This window comes from Scyliorhinus torazame, chromosome 11 (assembly GCF_047496885.1).
Source record: "Scyliorhinus torazame isolate Kashiwa2021f chromosome 11, sScyTor2.1, whole genome shotgun sequence".
NCBI lineage: Eukaryota > Metazoa > Chordata > Chondrichthyes > Carcharhiniformes > Scyliorhinidae > Scyliorhinus > Scyliorhinus torazame.
This window is the reverse complement of record NC_092717.1, coordinates 4,183,380-4,197,346: the sequence shown is the minus strand read 5'-3', so window position 1 is coordinate 4,197,346 and position 13,967 is coordinate 4,183,380. Positions and strand designations below refer to the sequence as shown.

The 13,967-nt window shown below is 50.2% G+C and overlaps 1 long non-coding RNA gene across 1 annotated transcript; it reads right to left on the bottom strand.

Annotated features, from left to right (window-relative positions):
* Positions 1–399: 399 nt before the first annotated feature.
* Positions 400–13,306, bottom strand: LOC140385971 (uncharacterized). Its single transcript, XR_011933495.1, has 2 exons — positions 13,177–13,306; positions 400–1,133 (listed from the first exon to the last, which is right to left on the bottom strand). It is a non-coding gene; the product is annotated as an uncharacterized lncRNA (long non-coding RNA).
* Between the last annotated feature and the right edge of the window lie 661 nt (positions 13,307–13,967).

Genomic DNA, 13,967 nt, shown 5'->3' with positions numbered 1-13,967 from the left:
TGTTCAATTGTTTTGTTTGAATATGTGAGTCCGTTTACTATTGATGCTCACTGATTGTGGTCTGGGTGTGGACTCCGAATAAAGTAAACAGAGAAAAAAATGAAAGCTAGAGCTGACACATGGAGTAGACATTTTAAAGCACTGAATAAAACCAATTAAACTCACACACAAACTAAACTAGTGTCATCTCTGCATTAGCCCTTGAGATATGAAATATACAACAGGTTTGGTTATTAAATATTCATTAGGGTTTAAATCAGGGTTCAAACTATTAAATGAATCGCTACAGCATTTCTTGATGTGCGCCAGTCTAATTCCACAAAATGCAAACTTGCATTTGGAGGTAGGGGAGGATGATAGTACTGCTAACTATCATGAAGCAGATTGTCGACACAATAGGATGTTTACATGTACAGTAAATACGTTTATTATGGGTAGACTCAGCACAGTGAACATGCCAGTCAAGCAATGAGGAGATATTCATTGCTTGAGGTTTATACAGTTGAAAGCATTTTATTTCAGCGACTGTCAATAAAAGTTGTGCTGAGGATTATACATTGTAGCTCCGCATGGAGTCACACATCTGGGACAGTCTTTCTGGAATGTATAATAAAAGAAAATAAAAACGCCTTAAATGAACAGTCCTCTTCCTGTGTTAGAATGTCTTCTTTCATATAAATAGACGGAACAAGTCCCATTCTCCACCTGTTCAAGCAGGGACTTCCTGGTTGTTTTATCGAAGTTATCATTTTAACGGCGGCTTGTCGGACCAATCGGTCTCCACCGACCTTTGTAAACATCATCGATGTGCCAAACTCATTCCATTCAGCTCAAACGGGGGGGAAACGACAAAACAAAATGTCTACATAAAACAAAGCTTGTGCACGCTCTGTCTCTCTCTCGCTCGCTCTCTCGTTGCTTGCCGCTGATACGGCCAATAGTAGCAGCACTGCGAAGGTGTGTGGTGTGTACGAGGGTGGAGGGGCTTGATGCACTTTGTAAATAAATGGGTCTGTCCGTTTACTGGTCAGAGTTCTCTGTAGCTTGAAGGACGGCGTACTGTTTGTGATCTCTGGGTCTGGCCCGCTTCCGTTTCCTCTCACCCCTGCCTTTTGCTTTCTTCTGCTTTCGCTCTGCATAAAAGGATGAATGAAAAATAATTAGAAGGGTTAAACTTCCTTGCAGGCAAAATGTGGATCTCCGACCATTTAGTCAAGGTGTTCCTTTCACCTTCCAAACCCGTGACCTCTACCATCCAGAAGGACAAGAGCAGCAGATACCTGGGAACCCCACCACCTGGAGGTTCCCCTCCAAGTCACTCACCACCCTGATGTGGAAATATATCACCGTTTCTTCACTGTCGCTGGGGCAACATCCTGGAACTCCCTCCCTAACAGCACAGTGGGTGTACCTACACCACATGGATTGCAGTGGTTCAAGAAGACAGCTCACCACCACCTTCTCGAGAGCAATTAGGGATTGGTAATAAATGCTGACCTTGCCTATACTCTGATAATAATTCAATAAAATAATAAATCTTAGCCAAAATACACTCAGAAGAACTTAGCTACAGAGAAATCAGTTCTATTCTAAATACTACAGACTCACTGGATGTTGAAGGTTGACAATCAAAGCCAACTTTCACTTTGGTAGGATACCGGACCAGACCCCAACTTCTGTCAGGATACCGGGTGAAAACCTCAAACAACTTTCTATTTGTAAAACTGGAGGAAAGTATACTTTACCCCAGGAAACTCCGACCAATTGGTACCTTTATGTTAAAACAAACTGAATTTAAACACAGAATTAACCACATTATCAGTACAGAAATAACTTTATAATTATTAAACAATTTTAAACAAAAGAAAAAATGTAACATACTATCTATAACCATTACTAATTCCAATGAAGCAACCCGATCCAGTTCAAATGCCACTTATAAATAAAGTTCAGAAAACAGGTTACTTGCTTAACTGTGCAGATCTTTGGAGAGAGAGACCCTTTTCAGGAATAGCCTGAAAATCCTTCTGTCTGGTCAGACTCTTTTATTCAACATAACAGCATTTGGCAAAACTGCAAACTACAAGCAGACCTGGCTCCTCCCACTAATTACATCATCTGTATCCCACTAAAGGTGTTCCTTCATCGGCCTAGCTAGGACGAGATCCAATCCCTCATAAATTATCTACACTCCAGGGAATCTCCAGCAATCAAAACAATATCCCATTAGCTGCCTGTCTGTAAACAAATGGTTAAAAAATCAATCGTTACCTCACCTTTTATGACTCCTTAATTACAGCTTTAGTAGACACATTGCCTGTATGTATTTTAAACTAGGGTTTTAATAACTTTACTGCCACGAATATGAAATATGAAATATAATATATATCAATTTCTACATTCATCGCAACTTTCTGATACAACGATCAGCCTATTTAGTGAGAATCAAGCTGCGGCCTTTCAGTCCGAAGTGGCTTAGGAACACATATGTGGTGAAAAGTCGGCCAATCCAATTGGAATAACTTTACGCACAACCAAGGAATGGACCAAATCTGATAACTTTAGCACCAATACTAAATTGCTGATGTAACAACATCACAAGATGTTTCACTTTCTCTGGCCATCTCTTTTTACGTTTCTTTTCTCATTCCGTTCCCCTCCAGCCCCAGGAAGTTATAAACAACAGTTCCAGCCCTTAGGTAAACGGGCAAACCAGATGTGGCAGGTCAGGAGTTAAGTGTCGGCTAAAACAGCGTCACCGGCACTCGGCACAGCACTGGACTGACCGTTAGCTCCCGGGGTGGCCAATTTGCAGAACATCTTTGTTACAGTAAATCCTGACCCTCAGCTCCCAGCAGTCTGTCGTTCTAATTCTACACCTTGCTCTCACACTGACATCTGCTGCAATGTTGTAATGGAGCTCCACGGAAACGTGAGGAGTAGGCCCTCATCTTCCTGGGATCCTGGAACCCGGAGTTCGCGGATCTGCACCCGGAGCTCGCGGATCTGCACCCGGAGCTCGCGGTTCTGCACCCAGAGCTCGCGGATCTGCACCCGGAGCTCACGGATCTGCACCCGGAGATCGCGGATCTGCACCCGGAGTCCGCGGATCTGCACCCGGAGCTCGTGGATCTGCACCCGGAGCTCGCGGATCTGCACCCGGAGCTCACGGATCTGCACCCGGAGATCGCGGATCTGCACCCGGAGCTCACGGATCTGCACCCGGAGATCGCGGATCTCCACCCGGAGCTCGCGGATCTGCACCCGGAGCTCGCGGATCTGCAGCCGGAACTCGCGGATCTGCACCCGGAGCTCCCGGATCTACACCCGGAGCTCGCGGATCTGCACCCGGAGCTCGCGGATCTGCACCCGGAGTTCACGGATCTGCACCCGGAGCTCGCGGATCTGCACCCGGAGCTGGCGGATCTGCACCCGGAGCTCGCGGATCTGCCCCCGGAGCTCCCGGATCTGCACCCGGAGCTCCCGGATCTGCCCCCGGAGCTCCCGGATCTGCACCCGGAGCTCCCGGATCTGCACCCGGAGCTCCCGGATCTGCACCCAGAGTTCGCAGATCTGCACCCGGAGCTCGCAGATCTGCACCCGGAGCGCGCAGATCTGCCCCCGGAGCTCGCGGATCTGCACCCAGAGCTCGCGGATCTGCACCCGGAGCTCGCAGATCTGCCCCCGGAGCTCCCGGATCTGCACCCAGAGCTCGCGGATCTGCACCCGGAGCTCCCGGATCTGCACCCGGAGCTCGCAGATCTGCCCCCGGAGCTCGCGGATCTGCACCCAGAGCTCCCGGATCTGCACCCGGAGCTCGCAGATCTGCCCCCGGAGCTCCCGGATCTGCACCCAGAGCTCGCGGATCTGCACCCGGAGTTCGCGGATCTGCACCCGGAGCTCCCGGATCTGCACCCAGAGCTCGCAGATCTGCACCCAGAGCTCGCGGATCTGCACCCGAAGCTCGCGGATCTGCACCCGGAGCTCCCGGATCTGCACCCGGAGCTCGCGGATCTGCACCCGAAGCTCGCGGATCTGCACCCGAAGCTCGCGGATCTGCACCCGGAGCTCCCGGATCTGCACCCGGAGCTCCCGGATCTGCACCCAGAGCTCCCGGATCTGCACCCGGAGCTCGCGGATCTGCACCAGGCGCACAGCGGTCTCTGAATCACGCTTCATGGGCGTGATTCTCCGTAGCCAGCGCCGATTTTGTAATCGGCGATCGGGCGGAGAATCGACTCCGACGCCCAAATCGGGGCCGTGTCGGTTGTGCGCCGGTCAGCCCTGCTCCTCCCACTCCTACATGGTAACATCGTGTCGCGCGCTGCTGCAATGATGTTGGCGTGTCATCGGCAGGCCCTGCCACAATGCTCCGCCCCAATGGGCCGAGTTCCCGACGGCGCGGGACACGTGTGGTCTCAGCGGTCAGGTACCCGGCTTGCCGGCTGCGGACTGTCGTGCACCACCACACTCGGCCAGGATCCATGACGCTGGCCGGGGGGGGGGGGGGGGCTTCCGTGAGGGCTGGGGGAGCTGATGGGGGGGTGGCCATGGGGTGGCCTTGGGGGTCGCGGATGGCGGGTCAGGTCCGCGCACGGCTGGCACCATGTTGTACGGCGCAACCGATGCAGGTCGTCACCGTGCGCATGCACGACCAGAGACCCGGCCAGTGTCCAGCCGTTTTCGGCAGGGGAGCCAGGGATTTCACCCGGCGCCGCTGCTCGCCCATCACCAGTCCCAGAGGGTCAGTGACGATTTGTGCATCGTAAAACAGCTGCGAATTCTCCGTTCAAGCCGACACTTAGCCGCTGGAACGGAAATCCAGCTCCACGTTTCCCCTCAGACAGGCGAGTGAAATTTTTAATTGGGGACAATTTCCCAGGATGTTGTATTTTTTACAGAAAAGTCAGTTCAAAATCGGTCAGCTGAATTACTGACATCGGTTAAATCATCCCATACATGAACCAGCCAGACAGCTTTTCAATCAGACTCAAACCACTGCGTGGACAGGAACAAAGTAGCATCAATGAACCCCACCATCAGTGACACTTATTAGTGTGTTGCATTTAACTTAATATCTGGGAATGAATGCGAGACAGACACAGTCCATTAAAATAACTTTTAAATAGAGATCAGAGACTTCTAGTTTAAGGATGAGGATCCCACTGCACGGTCCCAGTTATTGGACGATTATCTTGATACCGATTTAATGAGCAGTGAAGCGTGGTCCCCACCTTTGAACGAGGAGGAGCTCCCCTTTCGAACGAGGAGGCCTCAGAGAATATGAATACTAACCGTAGCTGGAGAATATGTTTAATAATCAAGGATAAACCCTGCTAAGTTTGCAAATGATACAAAGGTCCGGAGAGGGATTCTCCGACAACCCCCCCCCACCGGGCCGGAGAATCGCCTCGGGGGCCTGAGGCAGTGACCCCCCCCCCCCCCGGCGATTCTCCGCTCCGCAATGGGCCGAGTGGGCGCCCGTTTTTGACCAGTCCCGCCGGCATAAATTAGACCTGGTTCTTACTGGCGGGACCTAGCTCTGTGGGCGGCCGGTGGGGTCCTCGGGGGGTCGCGGGGGGATCTGGCCCCTGGGGGTGCCCCCACGATGGCCTGGCCTGCGATCGGGGCCCACCAACCTGTGGGCGGGCCAGTGCCGCGGGGGCAACCTTTCACTCCGCGCCGGCCGCTGTAACGGTCCGCCATGGCCGGCACGGAGAAGAACCCCCTGCGCATGCGCTGTGATCACGCCAGTACACGCTAGCGCTCCAGCGCATGCGGCAACTCCAGCCGGCCGGCGGAGGCCCTTCGCTGCGAGTTGATACGGCGCCAGCCCCGCCGGGGCCGGCCTAGCCCCGGAAGGTGCGGAGGATTCTGCACTTTCCGGGCGGCCCGACGCCAGAGTGGTTCACGCCGCTCCTCGCCGCCGGGACAGCCCGCCCCACCAGGTAGCAGAGAATCCCGGCCCTGGGGCGGGAGTCTCCGATCCGGCGCCGGTTTGGAGAATCGCCGGGGGGGGGGCGCGAATCCCGCGACGCCGCTTCAACGCCAGGCCGCCGATGCTCCGACGCCAGGCCGTGACGCCGGTTGGGGCCACTATGCACACCCCCCCCCCCCACCCCCCCCCCCCCCCGCGATTCTCCGCGCTTGACGAGCCGAGTGCCCGCCGACTCCCGCCGGCGTTGTTCGCATGTGGTCCTACCCGGCGGGACCTCGCCGTTTTGTTTGCGGAGACCATCCTGGTTGGGAGGGGGAAGCGGGTATCTGACTCCAGGGGAGGGGGGGGCCTACACAGTGGCCAGGCCCGTGATCGGGGGCTACCGATCGGCGGGCGGGCCTATTCCATGGAGGGGCCTATGTTCCTCCGCGATGGGCCCTGTAAGGCTCCGCCATATTGCCCGGGGGCCGGCGCGGAGATGGCAACCCACGCGCATGCGCGGATCCGCACCGGCCATGCTGGGGCCCATTGGGGGATCGCTGCTCCTAGCGGCCAGATGACGCCGTAGTAAAACGCTCCAGCGTTTACGACGGCGTCAACTCTTAGCCCTATTATCGGAGCATCCCGTCCCTGTAGAAGGATAGGTAGTATTGAGGAAGTAGGCAGGCTGCAGAAGGATTTGGACAGGCTAGGAGAGTGGGCAACGAAGTGGCAGATGGAATACAATGTGGAAAAGTGTGAGGTTATGCACTTTGGAAGGAGAAATGGAGGCATAGACTATTTTCTAAATGGGGAAATGCTTCGGAAATCAGAAGCACAAAGGGACTTGGGAGACCTTGTTCAGGATTCTCTTAAGGTTAACGTGCAGGTTCAGTCGGCAGTTAGGAAGGCAAATGCAATGTTAGCATTCATGTCGAGAGGGCTAGAATACAAGACCAGGGATGCACTTCTGAGGCTGTACAAGGCTCTGGTCAGCCCCATTTGGAGTATTGTGAGTAGTTTTGGGCCCTGTATCTAAGGAAGGATGTGCTGGCCTTGGAAAGGGTCCAGGGGAGGTTCACAAGTATAATCCCTGGAATAAAGAGCTTGTCGTATGAGGAATGGTTGAGGAGTCTGGGTCTGTACTCGGAGTTTAGAAGGATGAGGGAGGATCTCATTGAAATTTATAGGAATCTGCGAGACCTGGATAGAGTGGACGTGGAGAGGATGTTTCCACTAGTCGAAAAAACTAGTACCCGAGGACACAATCTCAGACTAAAGGGACGATCCTTTAAAACAGAGATGAGGAGGAATTTCTTCAGCCAGAGGGTGGTGAATCTGTGGAACTCTTTGCCGCAGAAGGCTGTGGAGGCCAAATCAGAGTGTCTTTAAGACAGAGATAGGTAGGTTCGTGATTAATAAGGAGACCAGCGGTTATGGGGAGAAGGCAGGAGAATGGGCATGATAAAAATATCAGCCATGATTGAATGGCGGAGCAGACTCGATGGGCCGAGTGGCCTAATTCTGCTCCTATGTCTTATGGTTTTAGTTCACATTTCCAGCACCTGCAAGATTTTGCTGTTGTGTTGTAAGGCACAGCACCAAATGATTAAGGATTCATAGACTATTGCGTCAAAACCTACGCTGACTTGTGAAAAGTCAGACTTTAAAAAGACAAGGTACATGGGAATAATTCATCCCTCAAAGGGTGAGTGTTTTATGGGGCCATTAATGGTTTTAAAAAATCACCCCTCGCACCCTCTATTCGAATAGTAATGTATTCAGTTGCTCAATGTTTGATTATGTATGTCTGTTGATTGTTCGCTGTGCTGATAGTCGCGCCTGGCTGTGATTACAGAGAAACTGAACTAAACTGAAGCAACAAAACTGGAACCATGTGCACAAACTTTAAATAAACCCCTGCACACATAGAGGATTGCACATCACCGAGGCACGAAGTACAATTAACATTTACCATAGAGTGACCCATTAACTTGTCTGAAAGGATAGATGCAGGGGCTTAGCACAGAGACACAAGCTTAATGCAAGCTGTTGTAGTAATGTTGGAGCAGGGCTGCCAATTTGCACACAGCAAGATCCAAAGGCCAGGTTTTGTGATGTTGATTGAAGGGTAGATATTGGCCAGGGCCCCAGGGAGAAGTCTCCTGCTTGTCTTAGAAATAGTGTCATGGGATTTATACATACGAGAGCGCAGATGGGTCCTGAGCTTAATCTCACATCCAAGGGACGGCACCTTCGACTCACTCAGTATGAGTGGAGGACAGCTGGATGCTGGGAAGTGACAAATTGGATAAATTGCAAACTTCATGGTAGTGATTTAGGGCCGTAGAGACTGTATCGCTCAGGCCAAGGCTCTGTCACACAGGTCAGAGTGCCAGCAAGATTCAATTCAGTAAGGGCGAGAAACAAGGACATGTGGCATTATGCACAGCAAGCTCCCACAACCAGCAATGTGGTAAATGAGCCAATAGGCTGTTTTAGAAGTTGACCAAGGAAGGAATGGTGGCAACGACACATTCCTGCTCTTTTAATTCTGCCATGGAATCTTTTATATCCACTTGAGAGAAGCCACGGCCTCCATTCCACATCCCCTGAATGACAGCAGGCCCTGCAGTGTAGGTGCTGTAGTCACTGCAGTGGGGCGTGCAGCCACTTGCAAAAAAAGAATATGCTACTCACGGCCACGGCTGCCATCTATCTGCGAACTGCAAGGAAGGATACATTGATCAGCAAGTCTTTATTCCCATGAGGGTCAAATTGACAAACGAGGATCTTGGACAGCACGGTAGCACAGTGGTTAGCACTGTGGCTTCACAGCGCCAGGGTCCCAGGTACGATTCCCCACTGGGTCACTGTCTGTGCGGAGTCTGCACGTTTTCCCCGTGTCTGCGTGGGTTTCCTCCGGGTGTTCCGGTTTCCTCCCACAGTCCAAAGATGTGCAGGTTAGGTGGATTGGCCGTGAGAAATTGCCCGTAGTGTCCAAACGGTTAGGAGTGGTTATTGGGTTACAGGGATAGGGTGGAAGAGGGCTTAAGTGGGTCAGTGCAGACTCGATGGGCCGAATGGCCTCCTTCTGCCATTCGTTCTATGTCTTCTCTTCTCTCGGTAAAAAAGTGAGCAACTGACACAAATGTGAAAAAGACAATGTTTCCAACTGGGGGGATGACCAAAACTCGGATCTTTTGTGAAACAGCAGCACATTTCTAACTTGCTGCATTGACTGAAAGAACAGTGAGTGGTGTGGGACCCATGTAATCCGGGGCAGCTTCAGTGAGCACGTTTCCATGGCAGTTAAATGAATGGAAGATTTTTCAAGCACATGGGTTCAGGGTGAAGACTGACAACACCAGGTGATTCACAGGATGCTCCCCAATCTCAGAAAGAGAATAAATCTGTTGGTGATTCTTTGTGAGAAAAATTCACCCCTGGGATGAGGCTACCATTGGAACCAGCACCTTCTGCCTACCCCCTAGCCACCCCGAGAAGACAATGATGATCTGCCCAATACAGTGGAGGACTTTGATAGACAACATCAGAGGGCAGTTAACCATGTTAATGTGACTGGAGCAGACTGGGTAAGATTGGCAGGGTTTTCATACCCCTTTCCCCCCACCACCAATCACCTCCCCCCTCTCCCCCCCCAACCCCTCAGCCCCCGTCACCAAAAGGGACATTAGTGAATTAGCTGTATTTAATTAACACCAAAAACACAAGCTGACAAACCATTAATCAACCCACATTGCACAGACTGTAGCAGTCTCCAACCGGTAAGGTTTACAGGAATTCTATGTAACAATGCAACGGAAGCGATATGCCATCAATAAACACATGACGAGTGATGAACGCAACTGAGGCTTTAATACACTAAACAGCAAGCCTCCTGCCTCTGGACCCGAACTGGGTCGGAGGCGGGGACCAGCCACTTTTATACATGAGCCGAGGGGAGGAGCCACAGGCGGAGCCAGCCGGGACAAGCCCAGGCTGTAACAACACAACACAATGCAATACAGTGGTTTACCACAGGAAGCATACACCTTGAGGAATTCAGACAGTGAAATTTCATCTGCTCACCACCTTCCAGAGGTACAGATCCCAGACAGAGAATTGGGCAACTCCTGGAACGTGTAAAAAGGAAATATACGAGATTGCCCAGAATGGAAGCTAATTGCAGTGAACCAGACTTTGGCTTTTTAATATCAAACCAAGCTATTCTGCACAAAGCTGAAATTCACCTCCTTCCCTGAGGATCAGATGAATCTTTTGACAGATGTCAAGGGCCTAGGTTGGGTCGTCAGGCACAAGGGCTAATCTCAATTATCCACATCTGATATTTCATGTTGAGACTGAGCTCAGTGGTACAAGATTCCTGTATCTGAGCACTCGAATGTGATTCATCAATGCACAGAAACAGACCATTGAGCCTCACCTCGCTCTGCCAGTATTTAAGCTCCCCATGATCTTCCTTCTTCCCTACCCCCCATGTGCTCTGATGTATGCATCAACGCCAACCTACCCCTTGTACACACCAATGCTCTCTGCTTCAACCAATCCCTGTGGCAACGAGTTCCACATCCTCACCACATTGAGGTGGAATCTCTCCCAAACTCAACATTGAACCAGTTAGTGGCAATGCTTCACACAACTGTAAACTATTTTAATCTGGGCGCATGGAACATAATTACAGCTCACAAGAGTTTGTTTCACAGCATCGGGTTATTAAAATAACAAATGGAAATTTGATAAACAAAATAAAAATAAATCTATTAATAAGTTTATAGTTTGTTCTGTGCTGTATTTAAACGTTGTTGAAAATTGATGAACTGGTTGAAACAAACGATCCTCACTTTTCCAAGTTGTTCTAATACTCCAAACAACCGTCTCAACACTTTGCTTCAAATTATCGTGCAAAAAAAAAAAAGGTTATAAAGTTAATGTTATAAACTAATCAGACCATCCTCACCCAGGCCTCGCCACGGCCAAGTACAGCGCTTCTGGAGACAAGAACAGGGCATGCAAGTGAAATCCAGTTGATCTGGGGGATCTCAGTGCGCTGCCAGAGGGAACTGAGAATCCGAACAGCCAGAGAATTCTGGCCACGATTCCATCTTAAAAAAGGGCCCAACAAAGTAATTCACTCCAACTTTAAAACCATCCCAAATGCCAAGGTACCAAAGCTTGAAATTGGGGCGAAATGGTGCCAGGGACAAAAAGGGAACAAAACGGCAATTAAAACATCGAGACTGTCACGCCATTCAATCAAATTGTGGCTGGTTTGTATCTTAACTCCATTGACCTGCCTTTGCTCCAGATCCCTCAATTTCCTTAACCCACAAAAAAACACAGGGTTTTCCAAGTGCATTAGCGGGCATAGGAAAAAGTATTCCTCTTGCCAGCCGCAATGGCAGATTTCCTCACCACCATGTGCTTCGAACTGTATTCATTATTCATTTACGGGGAACACGCTGTTTCGCAGGTAGGCTGCATCTGATTGGCCAGCCCCGCCAGGGCCTCAGCCATCTCTGGGCACCATGGCGTACACCTTCTCTTCAGCCGAGGCCGGCTCCAGTGTGAAGACACCTTTCCAAAGGTCCACTCCCAGTCAAGGAATCATCTGATTGCACCTTAGTGCCTTTTTCCACATGGCCCTGGTGCACAACTGGGGGTGTGCATGAATGCTCACCGGCAGCGGCAGAGTGTGTCTCTGTCTGCAGTCTTCCCCGCTCGTAACACCCAACGGAGCCCTTGCTCTGCACCCTCTTCCCTTCCCTCACTGCTGTCCGGCCCCTACCTCCCTGTGGCGCCCTTACCCTGCAGCCCAGTAAAAGCCCTTGTGTGGTGGCTGTAGAGACTTTGCCCGTAAGACCCCCCGAAACTGATGCACTGCGGCCTGTGAAGCCTGGATCTGATTCCCATGGCTGCTGCTTGATGCAGGTGTGCAAACTAACCTTGGAGGCCCAGCCACAGTGCTGCGATCCTGCAGGTTAAATCCCTGCTGTACATAGGGCGGGGATCTCGGGCACGTCGCGCCCCGCCGGCAGTGGGACTCTCCGGCAGTCGGCTAATGGGGTTTCCCATGTGGGCATGCCCATCCGCGGGCGTGAGTGTGCTGCCGGAGGGTCCCGCCGACGGAGATTCCAGCTCATGTTGGTTTATTTCCACACCTGGGTGTGTTCTTAGTCCAGCGGGGGGAGGGGGGGGGGAATGATTCTAGCAAAAGGCATCATTATGAGATCTATATTTATGCTAACCACTTTTGCCAGCAAGAGACGTGGCCCACCATCGAAGCGTACAAACGTTTGCTCGGTTCACGTCATCGTAAAACCAGTTTTGGGCCTTCCCCCGAGATTTAGCTCTCGCGCCCGCCCTGACGCCCTGACGCCCTTCCCCAACCGGGAGCAGAAATATCTCAGCCTCAAGTCTCCATCCTGAAAATCTGCAGCCAGGTCAGGCTGACAGAAATCAGGGAACTGCCTTCGCATCGACGCCCTCATCCAGCGCACAAATAAAAAAGAACATTTTCCAAGGACTGGATATTAAAGTGGATTCTAAGTGCTGGATTCGATTTAAGGTTTGACAGGCCATTAACCACAGGATGTTTAAGAATTCTTGCTTGAAATTACGGTAATATTAAAATTTCCAATCAAAAAATTGAAGCTAAGTCCATTCCTCATTGGACTGGTTGCCGAGACCAGTTATGATATCAAAATAAACATTTTACAAGCACTGTGAGCAATAGGGTCTAAATCCAAATAGCAACAATCAGTTTGTAGCAAACTAAAGACTTCAAGCTTCAGGAAGCTTCAGTACAGGGGGAAGTCTCACTTATTCAATATAAATAACGTTCAAAATGAAATCCAACTGAAACATAACACTTTATAAAATAACATTTTAAAATTCAGTATATTTTTCAAAATATATACAATTCCATTAGGAAAGGAATTCTGTTAAGGCAGCCAAGTCTATTTCACTCAGAGTTATTTTTCCTTCAAGGACCATTTCTACTTTGACACATTATTTATTTTACTTCATTCAAACTATTGGATAATTACATTTTTCTTGAAAAATATCACAAAAAATTGACAAACATCAGGAGTGGGCAAGATCCAAAATTGCCAAAATGTGGAATTAAGATCTTAAACATGGCCACAAATTGCCACCATGTTGATAAACTAGCAACGGGCCACAAAAAAAGGTAGCATTTTAAGAGTTAATCGTTCATCGGCGAAGAGACAACTCACCAAAACTCACAACAAAATGATGACTCCGCAGCTGAGGGGGATGTGACACGTCGAGAAAGAGAATTGCTTGCTCCTCCCACGATTCAGACACGCACGCACATCAATCGTCGTCCAAATAAACAGACTCAAGTGTAGTCGTGGCCTTATAAAGGATTAGAACTGCGATCCAGTAAACCCCCCCCCCCCAGCAGCCCCCCCCCCCCCCCCCCCCGGCCCCCCAGCCCCCCTCCCGCATGCTCCTCTTGTGGCACGCACTACAAGGACGATGTGTGCCTGTGTGCCAAATGGATGTTTTTAAGGGTAATACTATCCCTGGCTTTAGTTTCAAATTTTAGCTCACATAGTCCAACAAGAAAGAAAATAGCTTCATCCTTTCGGTCTGCTAATAGACCCCTAGAGTTGCAGAAATGTCTGCACTTTCTAGTGTTACAATAACTCAACACCAATGTGCTTCATGGAATATTTCATTAGTGTTTGGTGTGGAGTTATTAATACTCTCAGTAAGCTTGGGCAGTCATGTCACGCGATTTTTATTTTTTGCAAATCCGACCCATATTCGGCAGTCATATTTTTGGGGAAGGGCGTGTATTAAAGAGAAAGACAGACTGTCGACATTAATGTTACGGGTCAGGAGTTGATATCACACTGGGATTCATAAAAATAAAAGCAGTGTAGGGATCTGTCAAGAGGAAACACTGTCAGGAAACAATAAGGAAATGGATAGAGAGAGAAAGAGAAAAGGCAATACAGTTCTGGGAGTTTAAGGTGGTTGAGAAAGGGAGAAAGAGAGA